The 10182-nt window shown below is 35.2% G+C and overlaps 1 long non-coding RNA gene across 1 annotated transcript in view; it reads right to left on the reverse strand.

The window, feature by feature from the left end:
- Positions 1–7091, reverse strand: part of LOC134810747 (uncharacterized) — a 33887-nt gene extending 26796 nt beyond the window's left edge. Inside the window, exons 1-4 of the long non-coding RNA XR_010159375.1 lie at positions 6609–7091; positions 2538–2871; positions 2265–2405; positions 62–123 (exon numbers count right to left, since the gene is read on the reverse strand). This is a non-coding gene — a long non-coding RNA (uncharacterized LOC134810747). The remainder of the gene's footprint in view (positions 1–61; positions 124–2264; positions 2406–2537; positions 2872–6608) is intronic.
- Between the last annotated feature and the right edge of the window lie 3091 nt (positions 7092–10182).

Here is a 10182-nt window from a genome sequence, read left to right on the forward strand (position 1 = left end):
TGGGTTCTGTCCTCAAACTTTAGAAATGCATTCAAATCTTACCATTTACCAGCTGTATTACCTTGGGGCAGCCACTGAACATTTCCAAGGATTAGGTTTCTTCTTTAGGAAATGGGGATAGAGCTGTGAATATTAAATGAAATGAATGCATTGGAAAGTGCTCCTCACGATGCCTAGCACCTAGTCAATGCTATTTTTGTTATTTTTTTATAGATCAGGAATGAAGAGGAGAAGAGTAGATTAGTACCTTGTGTCAAAGACCCTTCCTAAGTTGGAGAGACTGCACCTCATGCCAGAATCATACGGCAAGATGGAAGTTATATGCTAGGCATGAAGGGAATGCCTTTGTAGGAGAAATGAGAAAAAAGAGGAAGGAAAACTTTGTCTTTCTATATGCAGACACTTACATAACATTTCCTCCTTGAGTTCTTGAATCCCAATGAGAGAAATGAGCATATGTTTGGGAAGAAGGCTCATGAATTAATATTTTTCCCAATGGAGAAGCTCACAGAAACTTTGAAGTGTTTATTAAAGAGTTGATAATGAGGAGAAAACTTTTTGAAAATCATATTAAAAAGTACCTCCCAAACTGCTTCAATAATTTAACCTTGGAATCACAAGACTCTACTGGAATAGAAAGAACACATTTTTCTCTTCCCCCAGCTGTCCCGGGTGTATCGCATGCATGCTGATAACTCTGATGGCCTCTTGCTAGGAGTTGGCAGTGGAATGATACCCTTTTGTGACCAATCGAATAATTACTGAAGTTGAAATTTGTAATCCTGATATCAAATATTTCATAATGACATCAATTTAAACTTAATACTGCTCTTATCTTTTGACAAAAATAAGGTTTAATATGTTTTTCTCCTACAGGGGGTGAAATAAGGAAAGACTTTATTATACAAGATAATTAAAATTCTTCCTGAGGTTAAAAGTGATTTAAAAAGAATCACAACATGAGATAATTAGGCCTTATTAGACACTTTATCTGCTTCACTGAAGTCACTTTTTCCAGGATGATAAAATGTGCCTTTGTCTTTTTTTAGAAAGCTGGATACCAAATTTGGGGAAAAAAATGATCTTTCCTCCTCCTCTTAGACTCAGCACATGACTGTGTGAATGGATTTGTGGAAATAATTTAATGACAGGGTTACAGTTTCCAAAAGCTAGACCTTTATAGAATGTGATGGTTTTCAAGTACTTATTCATTTTTCTAGTGGAATTACATTTTACTGTCTATTTTTAGTTGGTTAACAGAAAATGATATGAATTTGTGTTTTCTGATTTTTTTTTTCTCCTGACAGGCAGAATAATAACAGATTAGTTTTGGGATAGTTAACAAAATCCTTTTGTTACTTGACAGACTCGTTTATACTTTCTTATGCCATAATAGGTAAGGCAAAGAATGTCAGTGTTTGTGTTTTTAATGTCTAATGAACATACAATAACCGTGCAGTAGTGGATGGTATTTTTTAGATGAAAAGTGGTTCAGGCATTTAAAGCACATGATGTTTTTGTAAGAGGAAATAGGTACCCTAGGAGCATGGGAGTTTTGCCAGAGTTCTAAACTGTATCCCTACATGAGGTCTGATATTGCTTTTCTATTCTGCTTTTAGGCTCAGTGATGATGATGCTATGACTGCTGCCCTCTGCTAATGGCTCTTTGGGCTTCCAGTGGGTATTTTCTTTTTCTTAACAATGTTCAAAGCAACTAACAATAAATGAATGAAGTACTGGCTTGTGCCCTTAAGTTGGTATCCAACTTATTTTTATCTATTGACCAGTGGATAAAAGGAAATTGTTATACTTTGCCTTTAAGAAAACATTTCGGTTTTATTGACAATGACTTGTTTTATAGGTTTTTATCAGATCTTTCTGAGTGACCCTTTCCTTCAAGAAAAGGCTACGGATAGATCAGTGCAGCAGGGTGAGGTAAAATATACAGGTCTCTTTGAATGAAAGCTAGAAATATAGAATTGTTAAGTAAATGTCTTTTTCAAGGTGACATCTCTAGAAGAAAAATAGTATGCTTCGATAGAAAAATAGCTTCTGTCATACTATTGTGGGGTCTATTGTAAATGATATAAAGAAAATTGTTGCTTTAAAGAGAAACTTAAACAGTAAAACAAGAATGGAATGGAGCCAAAATTGTGAGCATAAATGGATTTACATCAAAAGTATCCGTTAAGTGAGGTTTTCAGCATTCACATGTAAGGGTACTGCTGCTTTTCAGAGTAGCAGTGCTGTATATATACACTTGCCTCTCCGTCAAGCTGGTAGGTCCTGTCAGGAAGAGTATGACACCTTCAGGGTCCTGGCGATGCATAGGAGTTAATAAAAAATGCACAGCACAAATACGGCTTAAGCAACGATTACAAAGCCAGTATGCATATAGCCACTACCTAAGTAAAGAAATAGAACATTGTCAGCGCAGTTCATTGCTGTATATTGATTTTTGAATCAGGTAAACTTGCTACATCTTCATTAATTCTAATGATTAATGGAATCTTTTAGATTTTTCTATACACGCCTACCTGATCTGTGAGTTATGACAGTTTGGTTTCTTTCTTTCCAATCCTTTTATCTTTCATTCTGTTTTTGCCTTTCTGTAGTGTCTGAGGCCTTCAGTACAACGTTGAATAGAAGTAATGATGTCATCCTTGTCCATTCCAAGTCTCAGAAGGAAATGTTTAATGTTTCACCATTAAATATAATGCTTGATTTTCTAGGTTGTTTGCTAATATTTATCTCAACAGGATCTGAATTTTGTCAGTTGTCTTTTCTGGCTCTGCCCAGGTCATCATAATATTCAGTAAATGTGCTGAGTCACATCAATTGATTTTCTAATGTTAAAACAACTTCGAATTCCTGGAGCAAATCAAAGTTGGTCACATTGTATTAATTCTATGTATAGCTGGATTTAATTTGCTAATATTTTATTTAGAATATTTGAATCTCTGTTCCTAGGTGAGATTGGCCTGCTATGATTTTTTGTGTCAAGTTTTGTACCAAGGTTATCTTGAAATGTATCCTCTTTTTCTGATCTCTGGAAGATTTCTTGTAAGACTGGTGTTCTTTCTTTCTTAAATATTTAGAACAACTCACTAGTAAAGCTATCTAGGCCTGCAGTTTCTTTATGGGAATGTTTTAAAGTCTACTTATTTTTATGTCAGCTTTCTAAGTTATGTTTTTCTAATAATTTGTCACTTTCTTCTATGTTTCCATTTGTTTGCATAATGTCATTTGTGTTTTCCTCATCTTTAATATCTGCAGCAACTGCAGCATGGTCTCCTTTTTTTTTTCTTGGTATTGATTACCTGTTCTTTTCCTTTTTTCTCCTTGATCAGTCTCTCAAAGCACTTATAAATTAAGCTTTTTTTTGGTTCTCATTTGTATACTTTTTTGTTACATTTATAGTCATGCCTTTATTATTTCCTTATTTTTCATTACTGGATTTAATTCACTCTTTTTTTTCTAACTTATTGATCTGGAATCTTAGCTCATTAAATTTCAAGTCTTTCATCTTTTCTAATATATGCATTTAAGTATATATTTTTTCTTCTAAATCCTGTGTATTCTCAGTTCCATAATAGATACTAATTTTGTTATTCATCATTTCAAAAACTATCTTTCTGATTTCTCCTTTGATCCATTGGTTAGTTAGATGTATTATTTCTCAGATTAAACCATATTGGGAAAATTTAAGAGTTATCTTGTGCTTATCAATTTCTGGCATAAGTACATTGTAATTGGAAAATATACTCTGAGATTTCAGTTCTTTTAAATTTGTTGAGATATTCATTTTGGTCTATATATTGTTATTGCTAAAAGAGTTTCATGCATTTTTGAAAATAAAGTGTATTCTGCAGTTATTGAGTTTGATTGTTCTACATGCCCACTGATTTCAGGTTTATTAATTATGTTCTTCAAATCTGCTCTATCCTTACTAATTTTTTTTTTTTTTTTTTTTTTTTTGAGATGGAGTCTCGCTCTGTCACCCAGGCTGGAGTGCGGTGGTGCGATCTCGGCTCACTGCAACCTCTGCCTCCTGTGTACAAGTGATTCACCTGCCCCAGCCTCCCAAGTAGCTGGAATTACCGGTGTGCCACCATGCCTGGCGAATTTTTTGTATTTTTAGTAGAGACAGGGTTTCACCATGTTGGCAAGGCTGGTCTTGAACTTCTAACCTCAAGCAATCTGCCAACCTTGGCCTCCTAAAGTGCTGGGATTACACACGTGAGCCTCTGCGCCCAGCTTCCTTACTGATTTTTGTCTGGTGCTTCTTTCAAATACTAAGGGAGGTGTGTCACAATTCCCTATTGTAACTATGGATTAATTTCTCTGTGCATTTCTGTCATGTTTTGTTTTGTTTTGGAACTATATTATTAGGTGAGTGTGATTTAGAATTATATCTTCCTTGTGAATTGAACATTTTAACACCTTATGAAGGAGCTTCTTTTTCTTTCCTAGTGCCTTTTTTCTTGTTTTATTTTGTGTAGTATTTATATGCTACGTCAGTTTTTTGGTGGTTTATGTTTGCATGACATACCTCGTTACATTCTTTTGCTTTCAATCTTTTTGTCCTTCTTTTTAAATATCTCTTCTAAATGCATATATTTTATTTTTAAAAAAAGGTTAACAAACTTTGTCTTTTAATGGAAACTTTATAATCTAATTGCATTTAATGAACTCATTTATATATTTAGCTTAATTCTACCATTTGCCTCTGTTTTATTTGATCTGCTCTTTCTGATTTTTTTTCTTATTTCACTTGAATTGGGTATTTTTAGTCATTCAATTTTCTTTAACTTATTAATTTAGGAGTCTATATTATTTTTTCTGTTCTTTTAGTGATTATTCCTAGAAATTAGCAAGTCTCCTTGACTTATCAAGGTCCAATGTTAGTCAAAATTTATACTCTTCTCCCAGATAACACAGGAATCTTAGATCACTTGTGTAAGTTTCATCATTTTTCACTTGTGTAACTTTTGTCATTTATTTGGTAAATTTCATTCCCTCTCAAAATGTATTTTAAACCCCACTAACATTATTGTTTTATACAATCAATATTAATTAACAATATTAGTATTATATATGTATACTATATTTATGCAGGGAAAGAGAGAGAGAGAAATTTATTTCCAGGAATTTGCTCATGCAATTGTGGGAACTGGCAAGTCTGAAAACTTTAAGGCAGGCCAGCAGGCTGGAAATTCTGAGGTAGGAGTTGATGCTACAATCTTGAGGCAGAATTTTTTCTTCCTTAGGGAAACCTCAGTTTTGCTTTTAGGGCCTTTCAACTGTTTAGATGAGATCCCCCACATTATTGACAATAACCTCCTTTACTCAAAGGCAACTGATTGTAGATGTTACCCACAACTACAAAATACCTTCCCAACAACATGTAGATTAGTGTTTGTTTGAGTAACTGGGTACTATAGCCTAGCCAGGTTGACACATACAACTAACCATCACAGACTTCATTTAAACATTTATTATAAAGCTTTTAATATATTCAATGTGTCTTACCATCTTTTCTCTAGTTTTTATTCTTTTGTCTCTATATTAAATTGTGGATTTTTTTTCTCATGTACCTTCAAAGATACTAATTCTCTTTTCACCTGTATCTAGTCTACTGTTACATTCATCTACTGTTAAAAATACTCTGTCACTAAAGCTTGTCTTTTACTTTTTTTTTTAACCACAGAAAACCTAGTTATTTTATAGTATATAACTGTTATTTCTAATATCTCAAGTTCTTGTTGGTCTTTCTGTTTTCCCTTGTTTCTGTGGGTATGTTTTAGTTTATCTTGCATCTTTGTATTTGTGTTGTCTGTATGGTTGCCTTTCTGAGCTGGATATTGTGTTTAAAGAACTATTTGTAGAGCTAATTTGAGGACAAGAATGAGGGTATCTTCCTCCTTAGGTGATTTGTATTTGCCTCTCAGGTGCCTGGATGTGCTGGCCTTTCAAGATAACTTTAATCCATGTTTAAGGAATGAAATATCCTGGGCTATCCAGATGAAAGAAGACATTCTAAAACTCTTTCATTTCTAGTTTTAATCTGTTAACATTTACTACTGGGATGGATACAGCTTTTAGGAGCCTTGGCTCAAAGTAGGTTGGGAGGTTATTTACCAAGGTTACTATCCTGGCAGATCAAGACCTTGACTTTTCACCTTTAGTCCTAGAAGTTTACCAAAAATCCATCAGAATCCCTTAGGCTCCCCTTTTTAATCAGCAAAAGTGGCCTTGAGTGCATTTCTCACCTTGCTGTGTTCTTAGCATGCTGGGTCACCACCTGGCAGTTCCTTAATATGTTGTTAGTTCTTGGATTCAGTTTTTTCAGCGTCCTCAGAAGGAAGGATGGTCTGAGTTTCCCAGGTCGTTATTCTAGAAAGTAGATGCCCCCTTATTTTTTCATTTTTGATATAAATGGTATCTTATTTGGCTTCTTAACTGGAACTTTAAACAAGTAGTAATTTTCTTACCAAAAGACTAATTACCTATGAATAACTACTTTCTGATTTTACCAAACAGTTTTCCTATGTATATTAATTAAATAATATGGAAAAGATGAGTTGGAGTAAAGATAATAGACTTACATGAGAAACTGATAAGTCTTTTCTAGTTGTAGAGAGTTTGGTCACTGGCTTGATCTTTTCACCCTAATTCATTGTTTTCTTTTCACCCAACTTGTTCCCTTTCTGTCCTCTTTTATCATCTTCATGCTCTTGTTGCAAGGGCCTTACAGACTCAGATGACTCATCTAATCCCTTTCTCATTCATCTTCACTTTACAGGCTCATTCATACTGACAAGGCTGAGGGAACTTTCATATCACCTATATGTGGACCCTGTAAGCAGTCACTTTTCAGGTCATCTTCTTTGTAGTGTGCCTCAGAGGCTCTAGGCATGTATACTTTCTTTAGTGTTTTCTAATGCTAATGTATATTGCTCATCTCTCAATTCTTGACTCATACTCTACTTCTCCATTGGAACCATTTTCCTGTTTTGAGGCCTGGTCTCGTGACTAGTCCTCTTGGTATATGGATAGAGCATTTCCCTTCAATTACACTTGCTGCTTGGTGTCATGCAAGGAGTGAACTGAGTTCTTAGACACATGGCCTCACTTCTGCTTGCAACATTCTATTGCTTTGTCCTGCCTCAGAGACTGAATTTCTATGGCCATTGGAGTTCTTCTATACCAAGCCAATGTGTACCATACCTCTTTGGATCTTCTAGTTTGGACTGCTGTGTTCCTGCCCCTCTCTCATTGGAACTACCTGTCTTCACTTAGTGTATTTCCTACCATCCTGAGCCATTAAGGGCCCAGGAAGCCCACCTTTGTGTTATTTTTTCCATCTTAGGCTTGAAATACCAGTGGCAACTATGGCTTTATTGACACAGGTATTTTTGCACTCTACTTAATTTTTTCCTTTTTGCCATTTACCTCTTGCAACTTTTCTATTTCCTATGGTTACATTCCTTATCTTGCACCACACTGTTGATTTTGATGTTTTCCCTGCTATTCATTAATTGCAATTTAAGTTATATTTACGTTATGTCTGTTCTCTGCATATTCCTATTTTCTGTTGTTCTTTCCTGCTGTGCTTTGGCCATATATTCCTTGAGAACAGATGACTTGCACGGCTAAGGTGTTATGCACTGGCCACCTTAGGCTTGGTTTATTTGAGCTTCTAACTTCCCTGTCATGTAGTTGTTACCAGGAATTTTCTTAGGAAAAAATTGGCCACCAGGGGGACTCTCCTTTCTGGAAACAGTTCTGTATCTGGATATCAGCAACATTCTCATTTTAGAACGGCCACCCCTATTGTGTATCATAGGATTGAAAGAAATATTTGTAATGGGACTCAATACTAACAGAAGAGATCTTTTTTTGTTTAACATTGTTTAAAACAAGCATATAAATAACCAAAACAAAACTCTACTAATCACCCTGTGTTCTGGAAGCCGTCATTAAACTAGAAGTTTTGGAGTGGAGGGGTATCTTTTGCAGTAATATGAGGAAGCTAAGCATAGAGATTACACTAAAAAATTATTATTTTGGATCATTGACATCTGTGAGAAGCTTGTACAGTGCTGTTACTCATCTCATAAAGCATGTCTCAAAATGAAAAAAAAGGGGGGAGAAGAACTAAAAACAATGAAAACATTTTTATTTAAAAATTCTGCCTCACCCACATAATGCAGTTTGTCCTGTCAGAATTAGTTGCTTAGAGCCACAAAGAGCAATGGGAGAATTTTCTCTTTCATTTAAATTTGCATCCTCACTGCCAAACAAGTTGAACAATGATTCACATGAGAATGATTTTTCTTAGTATTTATAACTCAGTCCATAATGACTCATTGGGCAATTTGCAGACAAGAACATATTTAACAAGAGTCTCACTGACCTGTTAGAAAAGGTCTCTGAAAGGTAAAAATTGAGGGTAAAGAAGAAAAATTTCCACAGAGAACTTGATACAGTTTTGATATCATCAAGAATTACTGTTGTGAGATTGCTTTCCCTTTTAGATGAGAAAGAACTTAATTACTTTCAGGGGGTGAAACAGATAGGAAGGTCACGATTACCACCTACGATTACAGGCACCTACACACTATTTCATGGAGTAATGAAATAAATGAAGAATTTACCACAAATGGATACACATGTGCTAATAAAAATCACCAATACCATAAAAGGCAATGAAAGTGACATTAAACATGGACAAAAGAAATAACACCTAATAGAAATAATTGGAAAGTATTGCTGTCTCTAAGAAGTTTCTTCCAGAAAAAGTTAATGAACTGATTTTGGAAACACAGTTAAGAACATCTGGTTGAGGGTAAATTGAGAAGGAAACAGATGTGATGTCACTACTGTGGATGACTGGACAGTGAGAGGAGGGAAGGATGCATTCCTCATACAGATTATAAAACAGGTGCAGGAATATGATCTGGTTGTGATAGGAAACTTGAACTATCCAGACATCTGCTGGAAGCCTTATTTTGCTAAAAGCAGGGCTTTGATAAACGCTTCAATTGCCTTGATGAGACTTTGTTCTCCAAGAAGAGAGAAGTTGTAATATGTAGAACATTGAAGCTAATTCTTACTAGTAAGGAAGAACTCGCTGGTGATGCAGAAGTAATGGAAGACATCTCAGATTTCATAATAAGAAAAATATAAGATAATTCCCAGAATAATCAGACATATAGATTTTTGTTGAAAAAACCCAAATCAAAACAAAATCGAAGAAAAGTATAGCTGATTGGCAGGTGTTTATGGGGGAGAATGTGGCTTAAGATAGGTAGAAGGCTCCAAACATAGAAATTCAGAAAACAAAATATAGCCCCATTGTACTTGAAAATGTAGAGATATAAAAAGAAATCAATGTAGCTGCATGAAATGCTGTCTGCTGAGGTCTAGTTTTGTAAGAAATCCACTAATATTGCTTTAATATTAGATTTCAATATCAAAAAGGCATAAAAGATGATAGAAAATCTAAAATCTAGAATTTTCACAGGCATAAGATGACTGCTTGAGAAACAGAAAGGAACTAAAGCTGGGCTGAAGCAGTTCAAGGAGGGTGGGAAAGTTGGCTCGCAAGCTGACCCTGTTTAGCACCATTCCCTAAATATTATAGGCGGAAGAACATCTCCTTCAAGGAGCACCATTCACTAGACTTACAGGCTTCATCTCTTTTATTTGGGTTTATAAATATGCTGGAATTTTGTGGTGGTAATTTGGACAGGGACAAGAAAATATCAAGTTATGGATAAGTATTACTTTGTATAGTCACTGGATAAGGTGCTATAACCACCGGATCTGTCTTATCTGGTCATATTCTGTTGATAACAGAATGCCCAGTTATTTTGCAGGCACAGAGCTAAAAAGTTGTAAATTTAACAGTAAGAGTATGGACAGGAAACTTTGACCTCTTTTAAAAGCAAGGGCTCTGTTTTGTAGGAATGTCTGGTGAGAAGAACCCTCCCCATACCTTACCATAAATAGTCTTTGAAGTTCTTGTAATCAAAACCTGCTCTGCCAGTGCATCTGTATAGCAACCTGTACAGGTTAACCCATAAAACTTCCCTAACCCATACAACTTGCCCCAAACCCTAGATAAGAGAGATGTATTTGAGCATCACCTCCTGCTTCCTTGCTGGTCAATCTCAC

The sequence above is a fragment of the Pan troglodytes genome, chromosome 7, assembly GCF_028858775.2.
Source record: "Pan troglodytes isolate AG18354 chromosome 7, NHGRI_mPanTro3-v2.0_pri, whole genome shotgun sequence".
NCBI classification, from domain to species: Eukaryota; Metazoa; Chordata; class Mammalia; order Primates; family Hominidae; genus Pan; species Pan troglodytes.